The sequence below is a fragment of the Balaenoptera physalus genome, assembly GCF_965194825.1.
Source record: "Balaenoptera physalus genome assembly, chromosome: 16".
NCBI classification, from domain to species: Eukaryota; Metazoa; Chordata; class Mammalia; order Artiodactyla; family Balaenopteridae; genus Balaenoptera; species Balaenoptera physalus.
In genome coordinates, this window is record NC_138898.1 from 20,847,537 (window position 1) to 20,871,064 (window position 23,528).

The 23,528-nt window shown below is 48.9% G+C and overlaps 1 long non-coding RNA gene across 1 annotated transcript; it reads right to left on the minus strand.

Annotated features, from left to right (window-relative positions):
- Positions 1-17,228: 17,228 nt before the first annotated feature.
- Positions 17,229-19,405, minus strand: LOC309644984. The gene is made up of 2 exons (XR_014254690.1): positions 18,282-19,405; positions 17,229-17,781 (listed from the first exon to the last, which is right to left on the minus strand). It is a non-coding gene; the product is annotated as an uncharacterized lncRNA (long non-coding RNA).
- Positions 19,406-23,528: the final 4,123 nt, after the last annotated feature.

The following is a 23,528-nucleotide window of genomic DNA, read 5'->3' on the forward strand; positions in this document are numbered from 1 at the left end:
GATTTTATTTTATATAAATTATACCTCAATAAAGTTGAATTTTTTTTAAAAGTCCTTAGACTAGAAGACAGGAGTAAAGGGAAGGAAGTTGCTTCTAACCTGATGGATAATGATTGTGGAGCCCAGAAGTCAGTCCCTGAGTGAATGAGTGAATGAGTGAATGAATGAATGAATGAAGGGCCAAACTTAATTCTCCCCAAAGACAGAGTCCCCTGTTCAGGATGAAGTAATCTATGGACTGTGGCCTCTGGGAAGGTGTTATTACACCCACTTTACAGATGAGGCAATTGAGGCTTAGAAAGGTCACCTGACTTGGCAGGTCACGCAACTAATGAGAGGCAGCAGAGAAAGTGACCCAGCTCAGCTCGGCCCAAATTCCTCATCCCAGTGAAGAGAGGTGGGGTTAGCTTAGGGTGACCCCTGCCAGGCCGATTGGAGTCTTCTCAGATCACAAGGTGTTGCTCACACCTGCTGGTGCCTGGGGGGTGGGGGACAGCCCACCTAGACTCTCAGGACTCGGATACCTTCTTGCCTACCACCCCGCAAGTTGGCTCCCTGCAGGAAGCCCTCTCAGCACACTCCCCTGGGATTCTGAGGAGACATAATGAGGGGACTGTAGGCAGAGGTGCGGACAAGACAGAGGTGAGGGCACTGGGTGGGAGGGGGCGTTGCTGCAACTATACACCTGAGCTAACCCTAATCTCTGCACCTGAGGGGCGAGAGAAGGTTAGGAACAGTGCACTGGAATGCATCCCCCCAGGAGGGCTGCCTCCATGGAAGAGGAGCATGGCTGCAGGGAGGAGCAGGGGACAGGAGGATGGACCCCGGCTCTCTCTCCTCCTCCCCTCCAATCCTGCTGGGGCTCCTTGAACACCCACCCCCCATTTTGGAAGCAAGAGCACAAGTAGCCTAAGAGACACAGTTCTAGGGGGCAGCCTCCCAGGGCCCAGAAGAGGATGGAGTTGGATGGGTGGGGGCAGAGCCCTGACGGAGCTGGGGCCTGTGCAGGGAATCTGGGAACAGGCCTTCCTTGGATCCCCCAGCTCCTCACTTAAGCCCTGATGAAAAAATAAAAGACAATATTTTGGGGTGAGATACAGGCAGGCAAGCCACATAACCTACTCAGAGGTAGGCATAAAGTCATTCAGGGCGCAGAGAGGATGTCCAGTCAGGGTTCCGCCTCAGCCCAGCATGCTCACCTGAGAGAGGGTCAGAGCTGATCTGCTTGGTACCTGCAGAACTTAATTTTATGTGTCAACTTGACTGAGACCCAGAGTGCCCAGATATTTGGCCAAACATTTTTCTGGGCATTTCTGTGAAGGCTGTTTCTGGATGAGATGAACATTTAAATCAGTAGACTGAGTAGGGCAGATTGCCCTCCCTAATGTGGTGGGCCTTGTCCAATCAGGTGAAGACTTGAATAGAACAAAAAGGCTGACCTTCCGCCAAGTAAGAGAGAATTCCTTCTGCCCGATGACCTTTGGATTGAACATGAGCTTGTTTCCTGCCTCAGACTCAAACTGAAATACTGGCTCTTCCGGGATCTTCAGACTGGAAAAACACCACTGTCTCTCCTGGGTCTCCAGTTTACAGACTCACTCTGTGGATATTGGGACTTGTCACCTCCATAATAGTGTGAGCTGGTTCTTTTTAATAAATCTCCTCATATATTATATGCTTACAACATATGTAAATTTTACACGAACACGCACACACATCCTTTTTCTGGAGAACCCTAATACAGTGCTCCTTGGTAATGAGGATGGGAAAAGGGCTGGATAAGGTTAGGGCAAAATTTTCTACTCCAGGCAACCAAAAAAATGGTGTCAGGGCCAAACCTGAGGCTGGATTAGTGAGTAAGCTCCCGATATTAGAAGTCAAAGAGTCAGTGAGGAGGCAGAGATGAGATGGGATCTGTGGTCCACATCTACGGGTCCTGCCTGCCCCACTTCCATTGCTCTTTACTCTGGTTCCAGCACCCGATTTTATTCTGAGCACCAGCCCTCTCTCACTCTCAGGTCGTGTGGTTTGTGTGACTCAAAGCTCAGCGTGACCGCAACGAGAAGCCCGCGCACCGCAACGAAGAGTAGCCCCCGCTCACCGCAACTAGAGAAAGCCCACGCGCAGCAACAAAACCCAACGCAGCCATAAATAAATAAATAAATAAATGTAAAAAAAAGATACAGACACATTTGCTAGCTATGTAGTCAATGTGCACACATGCAGACAGGCAGACACACGCGGGTATCCCTCGCTTTGTTTGCAATGTGTACACCCAAGGTTATCACACGAATGCACACAAGCAGACACACCTAGGTTAGATTGCTCGGTAGAAAAGGTGCCCACACATGCAGACATACACAGACGTGGGCACACAGCTTTGGGATCTGTATACAGTGAGCCCACAGTAACCACTCACACACGCACAGGTGTCCTGGCTGGGAGAGGTCTGCTTGCTGGACACGCATTGTACGCTCATTCCCACACCGTGAGTCCACACGCACACACGTTCCAGGTAGGTGACTCCCTACCAGTGTGTGAACACCCAAACAGATCCACACGGGAACCGTGGAATCGTCTCCACTGGGCGGTTTTCTGCTTCCAGAAAGATAAATGTCATCCTCTCATAGATGAGTTGCCGACCCCACAAATCACTGCTCCTCGGCTCCGGTGCCCTCCCACCCCCCGACCCTCCCCCATTACTCATCCAAAGAGGAAATGCAAAGAGTAATAATAATGAGACAAGGACAAATCACCGGGCTGGGTTGGGGATGGCTCCACTCAATAAAGGGCCGTTTCCTTGGCAACCAGGGCAGGTCCTGGGAGGCAGGGGTCTCTGGGGGCCCCCGCAATGGGTGAGTGAGGGGAGCTGCAGGTCAGGACTCCATCCCTGCACCGTGTCCAGCAGAAGTTTAGGGAACCCTGGATCTAGGGGAGCAGGCAAGTCCAACCTCAATCCCAGGCACACTCATAAATTCAGCTTTCAAAGCACACATGCAGTGAAACGGAGATTGATGACCATCTGTCACATTCTGTATTCTACATTAAATGGTGCAAATCTTATCTTTTTTTTTTTGGCAAAAGCATATGTTTTGCTTCTAAAGAGTTAACATTTCTAAGAAAAATATTTTAAGATATTATTACATGTGCTAGATGCTTGTTTTTCAAATTTTAAATGATATGAAAGTATACAAAATAAAAAGTGAAAGTCCCTCTCTTTTAAGCCCAGCTCTACTCTCCAGGTAGCACTATTACTCTAGAACTTTCTATGGGCACATACAAATATAGATACGCCCAGCAGGGTAATAATACATCTACCCCTTCCATAGAACTGACTACGTGCCAGGCACTGTTTAAGCACTTTATATCCATTAGCTCTTTGAAGACTCCTAATAACCCCATAAAGTAGATACTATTATATCCCATTTCCAGATAAGAAATCTGCAGCCCAGAGTCCAGTGAGTAGCAGAACCAGGATTCAAACCCAGGCACTCTGGCCTGGAACCCAAACTCTTATCTACTGCGCTCTCCTGCCTCTTGTAACCCCTAAGATGCTCATTTCCATCTGGGCTTTTTGACTTTCTGTATAGACGCCTGGAGATGATAAAGCTGGAGGGTTTGGAGGGGGTAGGGTTCCAAGGCTTGTAGTAGAGAAGGGAGGCAGGGGAAGAGGGACGGGGAGCTACAACCTGGGAGGGAGGGCTGGAGGGTGCCCAGGGATGCTGGCATCGACTGCCACAACCTCACGAAGAGACCCGGCTTGGCCCAGAGGAAGTGGAGCTGCCCATCTTCAGATAAGCGTGTGGTTCAGGAACACCAGCAGAGGCCACCTGGATGGAAAAGCAACCTTCCTTCCCGTTTTGCTGGGCCACGTCAGCCTTGGGGGTTCTCATCCATTTCCAGCGGAGGAAGGATGCCCCCCTGCAGTACCAGCAGGGACTTTGAGCCAAGCATGTCTGTGAGCTGGTGGTTGTCCGTGTGTAGCCACCCCCATCCATTCTCTGCCCGGCTCTGCCCCAGGAGCCGACGTCAATGGACAGCACCCGCGCCAATTGGTTTCCGGAGGAGAGATGTGAAAGGCATCCATCCCCAGCTCCTTCTCTGCCGACCCTCAGTCCATCTGTCCCCTCTAGTCTGTACACTCTCAACGGGAGCGATTTTTCCCCCAAGGGGGTGACCACTGGTTTTCAGGGAGTGAAAGCCTCACATATTATGATGGCTTGTGACCTTCCAAAGAGCCTCAGCACAAAACCAGATATTCAGAACATCCGTGATATTGACATTTTATGGGGCAAGGAGGGAAAAAGTCTCCAAAGGCTCCTCCCTGGGAGGGGTGTATTTGTTTCCCAGGGTTGCCGTAACAAAGTAGCACAAACTGATGGCTTGGAACAACTAAATTTGTTCTCTTGCAGTTCTGGAGGCAAGAAGTCTAGAATCAAGGTGTCAGTGGGACTGAGCTTCCTCTGAAGCCTCTAGGGAAGAACCCGTTCTCGCCTCTTCCAGCTTCACGTGGTTGCTGAGATCCTTGGTGTACCTTGGCTTGTGGCAGCAACACTCCAATCTCTGCTCCCTTCTTCATGTGGCCCCCTTCCCTGTGTCTCTGTGTCCAAATTCCCCTCTTCTTATAATGACCAGTCACTGGGTGAGGGCCCACCCTAACCCAGCATGATCTTGTTGTGGACTGAATGTTTGTGTCCCCTCCACCCACCGCCAAAATTCATATGTTGAAGCCTAACCTTCAATGTGATGGTTTTAAGAGGTGGGGGCTTTGGGAGGTAATTAGGTCTAGATTAGGTCATGCAGGTAGGACACTCATGATGGGAGTAGTGCCCTTATTAGGAGAAAACAGAGCAATCTCTCTCACTCTTCATGAGGAAAGGCCATATGAATGCACATCGAGAAGGCAGCCGTCTGCAAGCCAGGAAGAGAGCCCTCACCAGACACCAAATCTGCCAGCACCTTGATCTTGGTCTTCCCAGCCCCCAGAACTGTGAGAAATAAATGTCTGCTGTTTAAGCCCCCTAGTCTATGGTATTTTGTTAGAGCAGCCTGAGCTACCTAAGATAGAACTCATCTTAACTTGATTACCTCTGCAAAGACCCTATTTCTAAATAAAGTCACATTCCTAGGCATTGGGGGTTAGGACTTAGACATATCCTGGGTGGGAAACAAATCAACCTACAATGGGACAATGTTGAATAGTGGTTGAGAAGCACGATTCTGTGCCTACAGCTCCTTCGAGGAGCCCCACTTCCTGTCCTCTCTGCTCTCCTCTCCCTGCTGTTGCCAGTGCCTGGATGCCTTCACAGCCCTTCCGGGCTCCTTTAATCCCGCCCACCCTCTCTAAATAGTCTCTCCATTAGATTCTCTTAAATTAAACCCTAACACTGTTCTAAGCCCTTTATATACATCACTTTCTTGCCAGGACTTGACTGATCCAATTCAATTTCCAAAAATGGTGATGTGGCACTTTGGAAACTCTCAGACATGGCAAGTGGAGCTGTTCATTGGTGCAACCACTTTGGAAAATAGTCTGGCAGTATCTGGTCCAGTTGAAGATATACATGCACTGTGACCCAGATCTCCTTTCCTGGAAATTTGCCCTAGAGAAAAGGGGCCCATTGACTTCAGGAGACATGGAATAAAAATGCACCTGGCAGCATTGTTTGCAATAGCCCAAAACTGGAAATAATCCAAAAGTCTGTCAAGTGGAAAATGGTTCAATTATAGCCATTGTCCTGTTATTATTATAAGATAGTCGAGCCATACAATGGAATAATACTCAGCCAGGAAATGAACTGCAACAACACACAAAAATACAGATGAATCCCCAAAAAACATAACATTACATTTTAAAAAGTAATATGCAAAAGAATATATATGATATTATTCCACTTATATAAAATTCAAAACAGGCAAAACTAAAGTATATTATTCAGGGATACATACTTAGGAGAGGAAAATTATAAAGAAAAGCAAGGATAATGCAAAATTTCTCATCAGGACTCTTCAAAAGTTTCAAGGTGATGAAAAACAAGGAAAGATTTCCTTGTCGCAGACCCAAGGAAACTAAGATGACGTGACAACTAAATGCAATGTAGGATTCTAGACTGGCTCCTGGAACAACAACAAAAAAAAAGAACTTGAGTAGAAAAACTAGTAAAATCCAAATAAAGTCTATAGTTTGGTTCACAGTATTGTACCAATATGACTTTCTTTGTTTGGTAAACATACCACAGTTATGGAAGATGTTTTTATTAGAGGAAGCTGGGTGAGACATACACAGTAACTCTCGGTATTTTTTTTGTAGTTATTTTATCCACCTAAAATTGTTTAAAAATGAAAAGATTTTTTAAAGCAATAATGATTCTTGTAAAATTAAGGATAATAGTTACCTCTTGGCAGGGTTGACTCTGGAGGAGAATACGGAGGGCAGGCGCTCTTCAATTCCTTGACCTGGATGGTAGGTGCACACGTGTTTGATTTAAACTGGACATTTATGTTTTATGCACTTTTCTGTATATTAGTTATTTCTCACAACATTTTAATGTTAAAAAAAGACAAAAGAATGATATCACTTCTATGTGGAATCTAAAATATGACACAAATGAACTTATCTACGAAACAGAAACAGACGCACAGACATAGAGAACAGACTTGTGGTTGCCAAGGGGGAGGGGGTGGCAGAGGGAAGGATTGGGGGTTTGGGATTAGCAGATGCAAACTATTATAGAGAGAATGAATAAACAACAAGGTGCTACTGTATAGCACAGGGAACTATATTCAATAGCCTGTGATAAACCATAATGGAAAAGAATATGAAAAAGAATGCATATATACGTATAACTGAATCACTTTGCTGTACAGCAGAAACTAACACAACCTTATGAATCAACTATACTTCAATAAGATAAATTATTTAAAAAAGAAAAGAAAGTTTTTAAAAACTACTATTAAACAAAAAAAAAAGACAAAAGAGATTATCGCTCACAGCAGAGATGTGGATTAGAAACCCACAGCTAGTGAAAGAGGAAAGAATGGTGATGAAGGCAAATAAAAACCTCTGTCTGGTAAAGAGAGAGAGAAGGGGACTTCCCTGGTGGCGCAGTGGATTAGACTCCACACTTCCAATGCAGGGGGCCTGGGTTCAATCCCTCGTCAGGGAACTAGATCCCACATGCATGCTGCAGCTAAGAGTTCACGTGCCCCAACTAAGGAGCCCACCTGCTGCAACTAAGGAGCCCACCTGCTGCAACTAAGGAGCCCACCTGCCGCAACTAAGACCCGGTGCAACCAAATAAATAATTTTTTTTTTTTAAAAAAAGAGAGATCGAGGGAAGGAGGGAGAGTGGGAGGGAGGCAACATTGCCTTTACCACAAATGTCCAGCATATTCACACCCACTCTATACATACAGGTGTTTGTACACAAACAGTGCAACCGCTCATTATTCTGCTCCCACGACAATAACTCATCAATATCTTCCAAGTCAGCGCATGCTCGGAACAGGGCTCATTGTTAATCCCACCCCACCCCCATCCCCAGATGGATACTCAGGTTGTCCCCCGTGTCTCTCTGAGGCACACCAGGCTGCTACCTGCCTCCTCGCACACAACCCTGTACACCTCGGCGAGGCTTTCCAGAGACTCGGTTTCCCCAGGTGGAGGGTCTGTTCATGGTCAGAAAGCTGTTGTCAAGAATTCATCAATATGGGACTTTTCTGCCCTGTTGCTTTTTTTAAACTATTTTTTATTGGGGTGAAATATATATATAACATTTGCCATCTTGACTGTTTTTAAGTGTACAATTCAGTGGCATTGATAACATTCATACTGTTGTGTAACCATCCCCACTTTCCATCTCCAAAGCTTTCTCCCCCCAAAACTAAACTCCCATCAGAAGTAGCTCCTCATTCGCCCCTCTCCCCAGCCCTGCTCACCTCTAGCCCACCTTCTGTCTCTAGGAATTTGCCTGTTGTAGATATTTCCTAAGAGTGAAACACAAAGGGCAAATATTATGTGAACCTTGTTGCTTTTTATCTCCCCCTCCCCAGACACTCTCCCCATCTAGTCACCAGCCTGCCAGAGGGGGCTGAGTGGAAGAAAACCAAGAGGGGAAATTCTGGCTTTTAGGTTCAAGAGGGAAGATGCAGAAGAGTGTCTATTGAAGGAGTATTTCTTCCTGCACCCAGGGAATTAAAACAAGGAAAATGGTCTGAACTAGGAGGAGGGGAGGGGTCAGAGAGTGGAAGAGAAAGTTAGAAGTGGATGAAAGCCTCCAGGAAAAGACACATGTGTTGCAGACTGCTCGGGGTTAGCACTAAGTATGGGACCTCTGGTGAGATTTGGGATCTGAAAGCAAAGGCGACCTGGGCCCCATTTCCAGTCCGCAATCCTCAGTCACGCTAGCAGAGTTGGCAGAAGGCAACATATATCAGCCTGTATATCACTCTAAGGCCACAACTTTTCATGGCTCTGGAGGAGCCATGAGTAGCATGGAGGAACAGTCCAGTGTTTCTGTGCTTCTCAGAACAGAGCAGTGAGTTGTCAGACAGAGCGGGGGTCTCAACGCCACAGACAAATCCATCACTGGCCGCAGACACCGCCACAGACACCATCCTGAGGGGAGGGGTGACGACCCAGCCGAAACTGACTACATAAGCACCCAGCAACCCCAAATACAGTGCCTCCCAAGGAAGAAGGGGGTTAGAGAAGAAATTTTAATTGGCTGAGGACCCCCTCGAGTGGTGAGTTTATCTTGAATTAACTGGAAATAATTTTCCGTCCAACTGGTTAATTTTCTGCATAACTGGGAGGGAGGGGGCGGTATTGCGACAGAAACCAGATTCAGTTACAGAATAACAAAAACTTGCATTTCTTGCCCAGCTGAGTTTTGAGGGCTAAGAAACCCAAAGCCATCGCTCAGATTTTAAATCTCAATGGCATTTCTGAATTTTTCTCCATAAGCGTTGTAACGATTTGTGCTCCCCTAACGGACATGCAAATATGACATTTCCCCACACCCACGCCAACACCCATTGCCAATCTGAAAGGTACATGTCAAAAAAAAAAAAAGTTCACTTCTTTCTGCCCGAACAATCAGTTACATGCACCTGTCCATGGCACGATGAATTCTGTCCACACCAGCTCTTGGTGCAGAAGTGGGAAAAGAATATCAAACCAATGTTGATGGATTTGGAACGGCAAGTTTCTGGTTGGGAAAATATCGTGGTTCAGGGAGAGGTGTTGTTCCTTCGGGGGTTGTGAAGATCGTGTCCAAGGCAACAACCACATGGAGATGACTTTACTGGAAGAGAGCTGGGATGCTCTAGGACAGAGCCCAGGAGATGCTCCACCCGCCCAGCAGCCAAGCTTTCAGCATCCTTCTCTCTTGCAGACCCATTTTTCTACCAAGGATCATCACCATTGATCAGGATACCTACCTGGGCACCCACTCTAGGTCCTCTGCCATCAGTCGAGACCTTTACCTCTTTCTTTGCACCAGTGCACAGACTCTCAAGGTTGGAGGAGGCACAAGTTCAACTATGTAACAGATGTTTAAACTCCTCTATGGCCGTATCAGTGATGGAGTGCTCCTTCCTTCCCAACACAGCCCATCCCAGCCCTGAAGCCCTGACTGTAGAAAGTCCTCGTCACTAAGAGCTGGAGGCTGGGTGTCTGTAGGTTTCACATTCCTCCAGGGACACAGAGTGAGTGGAAGCCCCTTTCACACATCAATTCTCATTTCTTCAAGAACGGCATTCTACCCACATATATGTTATAAGTTTCCTAGGGCTGGCATAGTAAAGTACCACACACTTGATGGTTTAAAACAACAAGAAAGTATTGTCTCACAGTTCTGGAGGCCAGTCCAAAATCAAGGTGTCAGGAGGATTGGTTCCTCCTGGAGGGTCTGAGGGAGAATTTGTCCCACGCCTCTCTTTGAGCTTCTGGGAGCCACTGGCAATACTTAGCATCCCTTGGCATGAAGATATGTCACCCCAATCTCTGCCTCTGTCTTCACATCCCCTTCTCCTCTGTGTTTCTCCTCCTTTTCTTATAAGGTCACAAGTCATTGGATTTCGGGCTCACCCAGGTAATCCAGAATGATCTCATCCTGAGATCCTTAATTACATCTGCAAAGGCCCTTTTTCCAAATAAGTTTATATATTAGTCTGTTTGGGCTGCTATAAGGAAATGCTACAGATAGGGTAGCTTATAAACAACAGAAATTTCTTTCTCACAGTTCTGGAGGGTGGAAGTCTGAGATCAGAGTGCCAGCATGGTTGTGTGTGGGTCCTCTTCCTGATTCATAGCCATCACCTTTTCTGATGTCCTCACATGGTAGAAGGGGCTAAGGAGCTCTGTGGGATCTCTTTTATAAGGGCACTAATCCCATTCATAAGGGCTCCATCCTCATGACCTAATCACCTCCCAAAGGCTCCACCTCCAAATACCATCAATTTTGGGGGTTAGGATTTCAGCGTGAATTTGAGGGGAGACACAAACATTCAGACCATAGCAGGTCACATTCACAAGTTCCTGGTAGACATATCATTTGGGGTTCCATCATTCAACCCAGTACACACTCCAAGCTCTTTATTCTGCCAACAGAGCAGCCTCTGTCTTCCTGCTGTTCCTCAAGTTGCAAAATGTCAAGTCCATTCTAATCCCATTGGTACTGGTATGGTCCACCTAATTGCTCCATATACCAGTAGACTTTTTCTCTTCACTTTTTCTCTCCCCTCCTCCTTGCTTTCCACATCTACATTTTTTCTCTATTTTGTACATCTGGACTTTTTAGATACGGTTTTCCAGTCTCCATTTCTCTCTCCATTCCCCCCACAATAATCATAACTGTCATTACAAATGTTGCATCTTTGGGGCTATAGGCAGAAGAAGTGACGTTAGTGAAAAATGCAGAAGAAAGAGTTTAACCCACAAGCACACATGCTCCTCCCTCAAATGCACACAGTGTGTGTTATTGCAGGTGCACATACATGTAGCAGGTGTATGGCCACATGTGTGCGCACATAAGTGTTGTAATATGCATACATGTGCATGCATGCCATGTCGCCATGATACATGCTTGGCACTTGCACATGCATGCACAAACATGCAGGATGCCTGGGTATGTATATGTGCTGTAACATGTCTGTGCATGCATGTTGTGTGGACGTTATACATGCTATAGTATTGCACATGCATGCACAAACATGCCCAGGCACATTTGTACACATATGTGCTGTAGTGCGTGCATGTCTGTGCACACACATGCCGTGTGTAAATGGTGTGTGCCATAGCCAGCGCTCACGCCCACACACACACAGGCTATGTGGGCCCCGGGGTTCCATGGTCCAGGCCCACATCAAGCCAAGAGATGTGGGTCAAACAGCAGCCAAGCCAGGCCTCCTCCCGGCCAGTCCTCCCTCCCACTGGCCTCAAGAAACAAAGACAGTTTAGCAAGAACTCCCCAGCTAAGCGGTTTTTTTTTAAGACCTTCAGCCAGCAGCTGCCTGGCTGAGCTGAACGTCTCACTTTATTAGTGAGTTTGGCCTTGGGTGTCTGGCTGTTTGATCAATCCTGCCGGGGGTCAGTGATATTTCCTCCGGACCCCCCGCCCCCGCCCCTGCATCCCTGCGCACCCGATGAACAGCGGTGCCCCTGGACTGCTGATCACCTATTGATTTTCCAGCTGGAGGCTGCATCCGCCGCCAGCTGCCATCTCCAGCCCTGTCACCCGGACCCCTTGGTGACTAACGGATCCCCCGGGCCCCTCCCCAACCCCCCCTCACTTCAGACCCAGCTCCCCTCCCCGCAGGCCCACCCTGCCCAGCTCGCTTTCTCTGTGTTCAGGCTCTGCCCTGTCTCTCAGGGCTGAGTACTAGGGCCACAGACACCAAAGTCAAGGTCTTTTCCCAGTGACTCCCCCTGACCAACCCAAGCAACCTGGCTTTGAATCTCAACTGTGTGACCTTGGGCAAGTCACTTTAAGCCCTGTGTGCCTCAGTTTCCTCATCTGTAAAGCTGGGGCATATTAGGACCTACCCATCATGTGTATAAGCCAGCAGTTTCTAAAGTATGTCCTGTGGACCTCTGGGGGTCCCCTCCCAGAATGTCCCTAATAGTTAAAACAGTGTTCGTAATAATACTAAGATGCTACTTATTTTTTTCTGCTCTCAATTAAAGATTTTTTTTTTACTCTTAGTGTAGTGTTCCAGCAACTACATGAAATGTGATATCACAAATCTTGAAGGCAGAAGCAGGTATGAAAACCCAGCTGTTTTCTATTAAGCCTGACATTATAGAGATTTGCAAAAATGTAAAACAATGCCATTGCTTCCTTCTCCCTAAAATGTTTGTGTTGGGAAATATAGTTATTTTTCATAAAATATTTATGTTAATATGTAATGTGTTTATTATGGTGATTTTAAATAAATAATGAACAAATATTATTACAGTTTCTCAGTTTAACTCCTCGAATGGTAAATAGTGACAGATACAGCCCACATTAACAAAAGCTCTGAGATCCTCAATAATTTTTAAGAGTGTAAAGAGTTCTTGAGGCCAGAAAGTTTGAGAACTGCTGATACAAGATGCCAGCACAGCACCTGGTCACTGCAGTATTATTATGATTATGATTGAGTAATTATCATTGGGGGTAAATATCAAGGGGCGATTTCCCCCCCTGAACTGGGGGTTCTCAGGGGTGTGGGATGGGGAGGGGGGTTGCTGGAGACCCTGATTAGGGATTTAGTCCCTGCAGCCAAATGGCAAATGTGGGTCCCCTCTTCTGGCTCCGAGAGCTCTCCGTCCTCACCTGGCACTCACTGTCAGCTTGGGTTGCTCGGCCCTACTGCCATGGGAAGGGAACACCTGGCTGGCCTGTGACCAGGCCCCTGGTGTTGCCTGTACCACGTGCTGCAGCCGTGCTCAAAGTCACCCAGAGGGTGGAAGTTGGTGCCAACAGGGCAGAGGAGGGTAATAATAATAGCTCCTCCTTGCTTAGCATCCAGGTGTGTCAGGCACTGTCGTAAGCATTTTAGAAAAGTTAAGTCATTTGATCCCTGCAACAATCTTATGCGGTTGTTTTAAAATGTGCCTGGGATTTTGTTGTAATCAGGTATGCTAGCTTGACAGACAAGGAGACAATGTCTTAAGAAGAGTTTACTAATCACAGTTTCCAAGAGGAGGGGGCACGTCCCACTATGCAGGGCCACATGGAGAAGCACCAGAGTCAGTCTGGAGGCAGAGGAGGGAGGGGAAAGCATGGGCCAGAGCCTTTATTGTGGTTTGCACAGGAAGGAATGGGCGAGACAAGGTAAGCAGTTCAGGGTTGGCTGGTTTGAATAATTTAGTGGGCTCCAGGCTACCGGGGCTGTCACTAACTGTCTGATACCTGTACCTGGCCCTGGGGTGATGGAGGGCAGGGAGAATATCAGCTTGGTGTGTAAGATAAAGGAGACGATTGGGGTGTGGGCTCTGGATTGATGTACTTGCAGGTGAAAAGTGCGCTCCGGCTAGTTGTTTACTAGGAATTACCTAGACCTGGGAGAGGCAGTCCCTCCCTGGGCTGCAAGGTACCCAAGATGCCAAAGCATCATAAAACACACACACACACAAAGGCATGAATAATACAGAGATGTACTATTATTATCTTCTTTTTAAAGCAAGGGGCTAAGTGTCCTGCCCAAGACCCACAGCTGGGAGGTGGTGACAGCAGGTCTTGAACCATTGCACTGTGGCTCAAAGGCCAACACTGCTCACTGGCTGGTCGCCAACAGACCGGGGCCTGGACTGGGCCGGAGCCAGGTCCCAAGAGCCCTTGGCTGTGGCCATGGCCTCAACCTCCTGGCCCTGGCACAGACGGGCACCGTTCTGTGGTCAGGCTGTAGATCTGAGCACCATGACCTTGGGCAATGCTCCCTGGTGGGTGCCATTCCTCCTGTACCTGGGCCACTACACAGGCACTTTGGCCACTTCAGGCTGCAGGAAGGATGGCCACAATGAACAAAAATGCAGACAAGGGATGCTTTGCACATCCCACTGGCCCCTCAGATTTACTACTGCCCACCTGCTCCCCATACCACGTCCCCAGGTCTGCAAGGACCCTGACGGTGGGGCAGGGGGCTGTGAGGGTGGCCACCTCCCAGAGGCGGGCCTTACACCCTTCCTCTGCCCGCCCCAACTCGACTCTGAAGGATCCTGGCAGGCCCCATCAATAATTAGAACTCCATAAAGGTTAGCTGGTACTGTCTGATTTCTGTTGTTGTTTGTAGCATCATGAACTGTAAACTGGGGAGAGTCATGTCTTACTCCGGGAGGTGGTCAAGATTCAAGGACCTGCGCAGGGCAAGTCCAGCTCTGAGCAGAGTGGGCAGAACAGGGTCTCAGTCGTGGGCGGTGCGGGCGAGGCTCCTTCCTTTCCGAGGCGCTTAGGCCGGGACCAGGGCAGCGGGAAGCGGGCCCGGTGGGCAGGTGGCCAGAGTGGGCCGGGCAAGGACAGGGGTCTGGCCCGCTCTGGGCACTCCCCGCCTCAGGACCCAGAGCAGGACTGGGGAGTCCCGGCCGCGGAAACGCGGGGCGCCAGCGCCCCCTGCCGGCGGCAGCGTGCAGCACCGGCCCGAGCGTCCCGCCGCCTCCGCCTGCGCTGGGGGCGCGCGAGGTACACTAGGCTCAGCAACCGGGGCCGGGACTCGGGGCGGGCACCAGCCTCGCCCTGCGCAGGGACCGTGGCTCTGCAGGCTGGCCCACTGCCGAGAGCACGGGCAAGCCCGGGGGGTGGGGACCCAGAGCGATAAGCATCCGCCTTGGCTAAGGCCCCTGGCCACTGAGCCTCAATTCTTCCTTGCAAGGAACAAAGGAGCGGGGGATTATCTTCCCCCAAGGCAGTGTCCTTGCAACCTTGTCCTTGACGGTGTCCCTGCCTTCCCTCCAGTCCAGTCCCGACCCTGCCGATCCCCTGCCCCACGTGCGTGACACTTTCTGTAATTCCAAATCTCAGTATGTCATTCCTCCACTTAAGACCCTTCAGACGAAATGGTTGTCACATAAAACCTTGCTTTCCTGTTAGAATGAACACGGGTCAAACAGACCCAATTTGGCGGAAAATGGAGCTGACCAGCTCAGGGCCACCAACCCCTTAGGAATCACGGGGGCTGGAGGCCCCCAGAGCTTCAGGCTGCTTGGCCAGAAGGGGACCCATTCTCCCAAGGAAATAGCCTTACCAAGGTGGGTTCCATTTCCAGACCAGGCTTCAGAAGCCCATTTAGCCCGTCATGGCCTGGATCTAATGTGGAAGACTGTCGTGTTCTGGGGGCTGCATAGCCATCACCCCAAAACTTGGTGGCACAAAACTACCACTTTATTATGCCCACAGGTTCTGTGGGTTGGGAATCCGGACAGGGCACAGTGGGGATGTCTTGTCTCTGCTATCTGGGGCCTCAGATGATGGTGATTCAAAAGGGGCTTGGACGATTTGGGGCTGGAGGATCCACTTCCAAGATGATGTCCTCACGGTCAGCCTGGCCCCGGGCCGGGAGGGCTGAGGCTGGGTTCCACCTGTGCCTGCTGGCTGCCCTCTCCAGCGTCCTGGCCTCAAGTAGTCGGCCTCCTCGGGTGTCGGCTAGATTCCACCTCAAATTCGGGAGATGGGTCCCATCATCCCAGCTGGAGGGAAGATGGCTGAGAAGGAATTCCCTGGACAAGTTACGGCAGCTGGGGGGCCATGAGGATGGTGCCGTGGGAAGATGTGCAGGAGACGGCTCAGAAAAACATCATGAGTTGGTTCAACTCTCACTTTTCAAATCCAGGCACTTACAGGGAATAGAGGGACATGCAGGAAATGACAAGGAGATCAGGGCACTGGGGCAGAGCTCTTCACACTGCCCTGCCCCTCCATGTTTGCTCTGCCAGGGTGAGGGAAGCAAGGTACCAAAACACATCCCTTTCCCCTCCGCCCACTGCAAGGCTGGGACCGCCAGGTCTGGGGAGTCACTGCCTCCATGTGGCCAGCAGAGGGCAGCACAGCCCCACTCTGCGGCGACAGACGCTGAGCAGATTGACAGGACCAACTGCGGGATGGAACTGAGGGCCACACTGAGGACCCTCCACATCTCTGGCTAAGGATGGGGTGCAGCCTGAATGTGCAATCATCTTCCAGCATGTGAGCTCCAGGCAGCAGAGACTGGGATGTGTTCACTGCCATACCTCCCAGGGCCCCATCTGAAGAAGACGATCAGTACCTAGTAGAATGTAGGGGTGAGTGGGGTGAGTGTGTGTGCAGGTCTGGGTGGGTCTGTCCCTGATGCCACCGCTCACCTGAAGTGTCCAGCAGCCCCACACAGCTCCTGCTCACACTTGCTCCCCGCGGGAAGACCCAGGGTCCCGAGCCCCAAGGTCAGGGAGGCTCCACTCCAGGCCTCCGTGGACGCCTCACACTCCCACATCCCTCCCCTTTGCTCAGACTCTGGCCACCTCTGCCCATCTGGGCGGCCCTCATCACTGCATGCCCTCCTTTCCTGGGGTGTCTTTGCACCTCTCTTATTTAATGAAATGAGGCCTCCTTGACGAGGGTGTGGGAACCTGCAGATCATGGCAGACTGGGGAGGCTAGGATAGGTATGCAGGGAGGGGGCAGCAGAAAGCCTTCTGGGACACAGTCTCCCTGAGAAGAGCAGAGGCCCCAGGTCACTGAGCAGCTCCTGGCCCGGGACCTTTCTAGAGCCCCACGATGGCGCACGCCCCAGCAGCACCACACACTTGATTGACTGATGTTCTAACTTATTATCCTCATTGGACAGATAAGGAAACTGGGACGAAGACAGAAATTGTATCTTACCAAGGGTCACAGAGTTGTCTGATTGTGAGACTGGGGGTCTTCTCCAGACACAAATGAGTATATTTTGAATTATTCTATTTGTATGAAATTCTAGAAAAGGCAAAGCTAATTGATAGTGGCAGAAAGCAGACTAGTGATGCTTGAGGCCAGTGGGGTGGGGGTGGGGAATTATCTAGAAAAGATCAGGAGGGAAGTCTTTGGATAGAAGTGTTTATACTTGCTTTGGGTGGTCATTTGGGGTTTGTATATTTGTCAAAACTCACTGAACTATCCAAATAAAATGAGTGCCTTTATTATATGTAAATTATACTTCAGTAAAAGTTCTTCTTTTTTTGTTTTCTGGGGTTTTTTAAAATTTTTTAATTTATTTTTTTATTGAAGTATAGTTGACTTACAATGTGTTAATTTCTGCTGTACAGCAAAGTGACTCGGTTATACAAATACATACATTCTTTTTAATATTCTTTTCCATTATGGTTTATCCCAGGATACTGAATATAGTTCCCTGTGCTATACAGTAGGACCTTGTTGTTTATCCATTCTATATGTAATAGTTGTTTATTCTATATGTAATAGTTTGCATCTACTAACTCCAAACTCCCAATCCATCCCTCCCCCACCCCTCCCCTCCCTTGGCAACCACAAGTCTGTTCTCTGTGTCTGTCTGTTTCTGTTTTATAGGTAGGTTCATTTGTGCCATATTTTAGATTCCACATATAAGTGATACCATATGGTATTTGTCTTTCTCTGTCTGACTTACTTCACCTAGAATGATAATCCTTAGTTGCATCCATGTCGCTGCAAATGGTGTTGTTTCGTTCTTTTTTATGGCTGAGTTGTTTTCTGTTTTTAATCCAGGTCTTCTGACTCAGATTTCAGTCCACTTGCCCCCCACCACTCAGGAGACATCCAGTTGTGCTATCACGGATCTGTGTCGTCGTGGCCTGCAAGAGTTATTCATGGGTGTCAGAATGCCATCTGGGCACAGACCAGGAGAGCAGTCAGGAGAGAGTCAGGATGAAAGCAGGACCCTCTCATCCTAATTCTGGCTGGAACAGACTAATCAATTGGCAAAGATCAAATGTCAAAATTTTACACCATCTTTGTCCCCTCAGAACTGGGCCAGGCATTGTCATAGCTCAGGATGGCTGACCTTGGTTAATAAAGCTGGGAACAGGAAACCTGCCCTGTTTCCTTGGCAGATGGGTTTCCATGACCCTCCCTTCCCCCCTCACCCCCCACCTCCCCACCCCGTGCCTCCACCCACCCTCCCCCTCTACCCACCCCCGCCCCGTCGCCACCAGGACAGGTAACTGTTCCAGAATCTCAGTAATTGGGATGAGTAACCGTTCGTCCTTCTGAGTCTGCAGCCCAAGTCAGGAACACCCAGGATGATTGATAACATCCTTTCTCCAAGCAATGAAAAGTTTAGAGTAAGACTTACATTTAATAAGTTCCCTGGTGGCCTCTTCGAATTTGCATGTTGCCTCGTTAACCTGGCCCAGATTTCTCCCCCTACAAGGCAATTCTCAGAAAACCAGGCATCGGTGCTCATTAAACTGGTTCTAAATGTCCAGCAAGCCAATAACAAGGAGAGAGGGAGCCCCACCTCGGGTCAGCAAACACAGCTGAAGCTCACAAGCTCCTCAGATGATCAAAGATCATCAAAGGATTTTCAAAGCCTTGGCGTATCCTGTTATTTTGGCCTCCAGGCTGACTCGGGCAAGAAGGCTCCAGAAGCACAGTGCCAAGAGCTGAAATGGAGGATAACGGTCCCTGTGGGCTGAGAGCATCAATTCCATCTTAAGGATGCTGATCAAAAGGAAGGACTCACAAGGATATAATGTGTCTTGGAAATATGGCTAAGCTCTGCCCAGATAAATCCCATGAGCTACCATCCACTCTGGCGTCTGTCTATTCATAAATTTGGGGAGGGTTTTTCCAGTGAATTCATTTGCCTCTCCTGAGAGGGACCACAGGGGCTGCATGCCTTTCCTTCCTTGGTGGTCATCCAAGGCCCGCTGCTGTTGCAGGTTTTCAGATGGCCAGTGAAAACTAACTCCACAGTGGAGGTATGTAGAGTTTTCGTTAAAAGGGTGTCACAACGAGAACAACAGCTGAGTAGGAAATCGCTGTGATGGAGAATGTAAGCATTAAGGCAGGTCATGTGGTCCTTGGAGCATCACATCCAGGGTAGAAGAGGTTCCAGCACAGATCTGAGCTGGAAGGCCAGCAGCAGGCCCACTGAGGTCAACACTGGTAAGGGTGGCCAACACTGCATACCCGCCGTCTGCCTGGGCCCTTGAATAAGAAGGGACACATGTCAGGACTTCCCTGGTGGTGCAGTGGTTAAGAATCCACCTGCCAATGCAGGGGACACGGGTTCAAGCCCTGGTCTGGGAAGATCCCACATGCCGCGGAGCAACTAAGCCCATGCGCCACAACTACTGAGCCTGCGCTCTAGAGCCCACGAGCCACAACTACTGAGCCTGCATGCCGCTACTGAAGCCCGTGCGCCTAGAGCCCGTGCTCCGCAACGAGAAGCCACTGCAATGAGAAGCCCGCACACCGCAACAAAGAGCAGCCCGCCTCACCGCAACTAGAGAAAGCCCGTGTGCAGCAATGAAGACCCAACACAGCCATAAATGAATGAAAAAAAGAAAGAAAGAGAAAGAGAGAGAAAGAAAGAAAGAAAGAAAGAAAGAAAGAAAGAAAGAAAGAAAGAAAGAAAGAAAGAAAGAAAGAAAGAAAGGAAGGAAGAGAGAAAGAGAGAGAGAAAGGAAGGAAGGGAGGGAGGGATGGAGGAAGGAAGGAAGGAAGGAAGGAGAGAAGGAAGGAAGGGATGGATACATGGCCTAAAACCCAGGTCTCTTGCAGATGAACACCTGAGGTGACTTCTTCCATCCTATCTTGCTTCATTTTGCTTTTCATTTTCTTTTGTCCCCATTCCTCACTCCAATCCTCCCCTCACCCCCCCCACAGGCAACCCTTCTAATGTGCATCTTTTCGTTTATACAGGTTTTTGCAAACGCTTTATTGTTTCTTGTGCGCATGTATTTTCAGCGTCTGTACATGGTACTACAGCATCTGTTTCTTACTTTTCTCACTCAGCTGCTTTGCAGGTCTGTGCTATATGCTGTCTGTGGCTTGAAACGGCTCCGTATACTCCATGACTCCACGCTGCCATCCACCGAGTTTTCCCGCACATTCTCCTGGCGATGGGCATTCCTCCTCCCCACCCCACCCCCGCCATCTCCACCGCTACCACCCTCCCACCACAACCACCCTGGGCGAGCCTCATTACACACGTCTCCTCATGGATCCAGGTGAGGATTCTGTTGGGAACATTTACCCAGACATGGGATTTCTGGATTGGGGGACAGGCACACACTTCACTTGATGAGTTGTGCCAGATGGCTCTCCATCGGTCCTCAAATCCCTGCCAACACTTGGCATTACCCACCTCTGCAAGTTTTGCTAAACTGACGGGTGCAAAGTGATAACTGAATTGTTGCTTTAGTTTTGTGTTTCTCTGATGATTAATTTGAACAGCTTTTCATAGGCTTGGTAGACTTTGGGGTCTGCTTCTATAAATTGTTCATTCCCTTTTGCCCATTTTTTCCAGTTGGGTTGTCTTTTTCTTATTGTATATTGCTTGTACATTCTTGACAGTGAATCTTTTGCTGGTTTCAACCATTGCAAACATCCTCTCTCCCGCTCTCACACCTACTGTGAGGCCTTTTGCCAACCACAGACACAAATTAAGCAAACTAAGATATAAAGGAAGAAAGTAACTGAAGTAAAATGAAATGGGAAGTAAATTGTTAAGGTGAGTTTAAAACTAATAAGTTAAAATGAAAAAAATGAAAAGAGTTGAAGAAAATATTTATAGAACAAAAACAAAAAAGTGAATGAGATTTTTTGAACCTAAAAGTACAAAATAAAAGTTAGAAACAAATAAGTAGAGTGTAAAGAAGACCAAGAAGTTAAAATAAATGTGAAGGTAAAAATGCTTTTTAAAACAGTTTAAACATGAAGCAAATCACATACATCTATATATTTTTTTAAACTTCATGGCAAAAAGGAAAATAATGCAGAAGCCAGAGAAATAAAGGTTAAAGGGACAAAGCATACACACACATGAAAACAAAAAACAAAGAGCTAAGAGTAAACACAGGGCAGGTACTAAGAAAACCTGACTGTACTTCAGAATTGAAAACAAAGCAAGTGGAAATGGAGAGAAAAAGGCTCAAAGGAACCAACTGAAGGCAGACTGGTAATTCCTTACCAGCCAAATCCTGCCCTTGGGGGCCCTGGGGTCCAGGTGCAGTGGGCCGGAAGCAGGGTCCTGGGCTGCCTTTGGATCATGTAATGGTTCTACCCATCAGTCTGGGGCCAGGGAAAATCCTGGCCAGGACCTTTGTATTCAAAGCCACTGCCTAGACCATGGTCCACGGACAAGCTGCAGGCAGCAGCCCATGCTGGGCCTTCGCCTGGCTACGGAGATTCTGGGGCATTCTCCCCAGCGAGCCCCTCACCACCTCACCAACTCCTTCGTGCATCTCCCAGCCTCTCTGGCTCACTCCCTGCCTTCAGCTGAGCCCACAAGTGAGGCTGAGGCCACAGATGCCATAGGGCCAGGGAAAATGATGCCCTGGAATCTCTGGCAGGCGAGAAGACAGCCTGTTCGAACAAGTTCAATACCACCCAAGAACACAGCAGGCAACATCTCCGTGATTCACCAGAGGTGCCAGAACATCCCCCTGGCTTGCCAGACAGAGCAGTGACCGTGAGGATCCAGGGCCAAGCCCTCTCCAGGGCACCTCCACCCAGACTAGCTACTCGCCCCCAAGTGGCCGGCTTGAGTATGAAATGATTTGATTGGCTATTTCCAGTTCCAATGACAGGAAAAAAGAGATTAAACAGATAGGAAATCCAGAGTTCCATCATCCTGTTTCAGCACAAGTTGAAAGGCTGAGGACACATCCAGGTGATTCATTGGAGAGTGGAAAGTGTCTGATCTTACCTAAAGGTGAAGTAAGGGATCTGCGGGCTGGTCCTGCTGCCTTGAATCCTTCCAATTATGTAAAGACAGGTAGTCCTCCTGATGCTCCAGAAGTTCACTTGCAATTCAGCTGCTTGGCAAGGCGGCCCATCTCCCCAGAGCTATGATGCTTGGTGCCGATGTTGCCAGCTGGCCCACATGGTCCACTTAGCCCACAGTCCAGTGGTTCCTGGACTTGGGGATTTCATCAACCAGTTTTTGTTTTTATTTTGAATTGGTTTTTAATTGGGAGACTGATGTAAGATTGTTGATGTTTTATTTTTCCAAGGAAAACATCTTTTTAAACTACCATCTAATATCACCATCATTTTCTAAAAGAAAGAACATTTTGGCACACACACAAAAACTAAAGGATGGGACGATCTTTTATATAGAATAACTTTAAGCTTTACGAAATGCTTGTTATTACATTTGTCACTTGGAGAGGGCAGTCAGGAAAACTCATCGTGGGCCGACATTGGGGCCCACCATCACAACCTGCCTGGAGTTGAATTCCAACCCCCCTGATCAGAGCTTTAGGGGAACAGGCCAGTGGTCTTGGGGTGGATCCTGGTATCACTTAGAGTAGCACCTGTATAAAAACTGTCACTCAAGTCTGATGCTCCTTCTGACTGCCCAGCTGGCGGCTCACCTCCCTCCCTGGGTTGATGTCCTCACGATATCTGTCTCCTCTATCAGTGGTTCCCAATCCACCACATGACTAGAATCATCTGGACTGGAGCTTTTCCAACTGCAGACTCCCTGGTCCCACAGTCAGAGATCTGGTTCAATAGTTCCAGGATGGGGTCTCTCTCAGTCATCCGAATTTAGGCACCTCAGACCTGTGCCGCACCACTCAACCCCAAGAAATGAGTGACCAGAAGCCGTCAGCACTGCGTCCTGAAAAACGGAGCTGGGAACAGGGACAGAAGGCAAGGGAACCCAGACTGAATGGAAGCACGTGGGCCACCAAGGGAAAACAGCACTGGTCGCAGGCTGTGCTGATGCCAGAGCGTGGAGCTGGGGGACTGGGGGACTCTCCACGTTCATGGCACGTTCATGGCCAAAGTGAAAGGCTCAACTGGGAGGGGACAGACAGGGCAGCAGAACGTGAGCACGATCTGTATGTTCACAAGGAAGGGTCTTGTCGTGGGGAAGCTTCTTTTGGATGCTGCCTGGCTTCTAACTACCGCCGTGGCCTCTGCAATCTCTCAACGCAGTCATCCTCGTCCCCTGCCTCCGTGCTGGTCCCCTCACCCAGTCACTCGTCATCAAAGGCCTCCACCCCCGTCCCTGTGCCGTGCACGCAGCCCAGGTGCGCAGCCAGCACCTGATGACTGTACTGAGACAGGCAGGAGCACTGGCTGGACCAGGGGCTCCTCGTGATGGCTCCATCCAGCCCTCAGGGAGACCAGCTGCAAGAAGGAACCAGCGGAGTGTGAACAAGCACAGAAAGCGCCCATCCCTGCGCCTCCGGGACACCACTCCCCTCCACCGCCTCACCCGAGCAGCTCGCTTCAGAAGGAAGACACTGCAGTACTGTGGAAATTCCACTAACGATATCCTAAAACCCATGTGGGGCTTGAGGGGACTCATTCTTGTCGAATGACTTGGGGACAAAGTCTTGTGAGCTTGCTAGGCCATCGG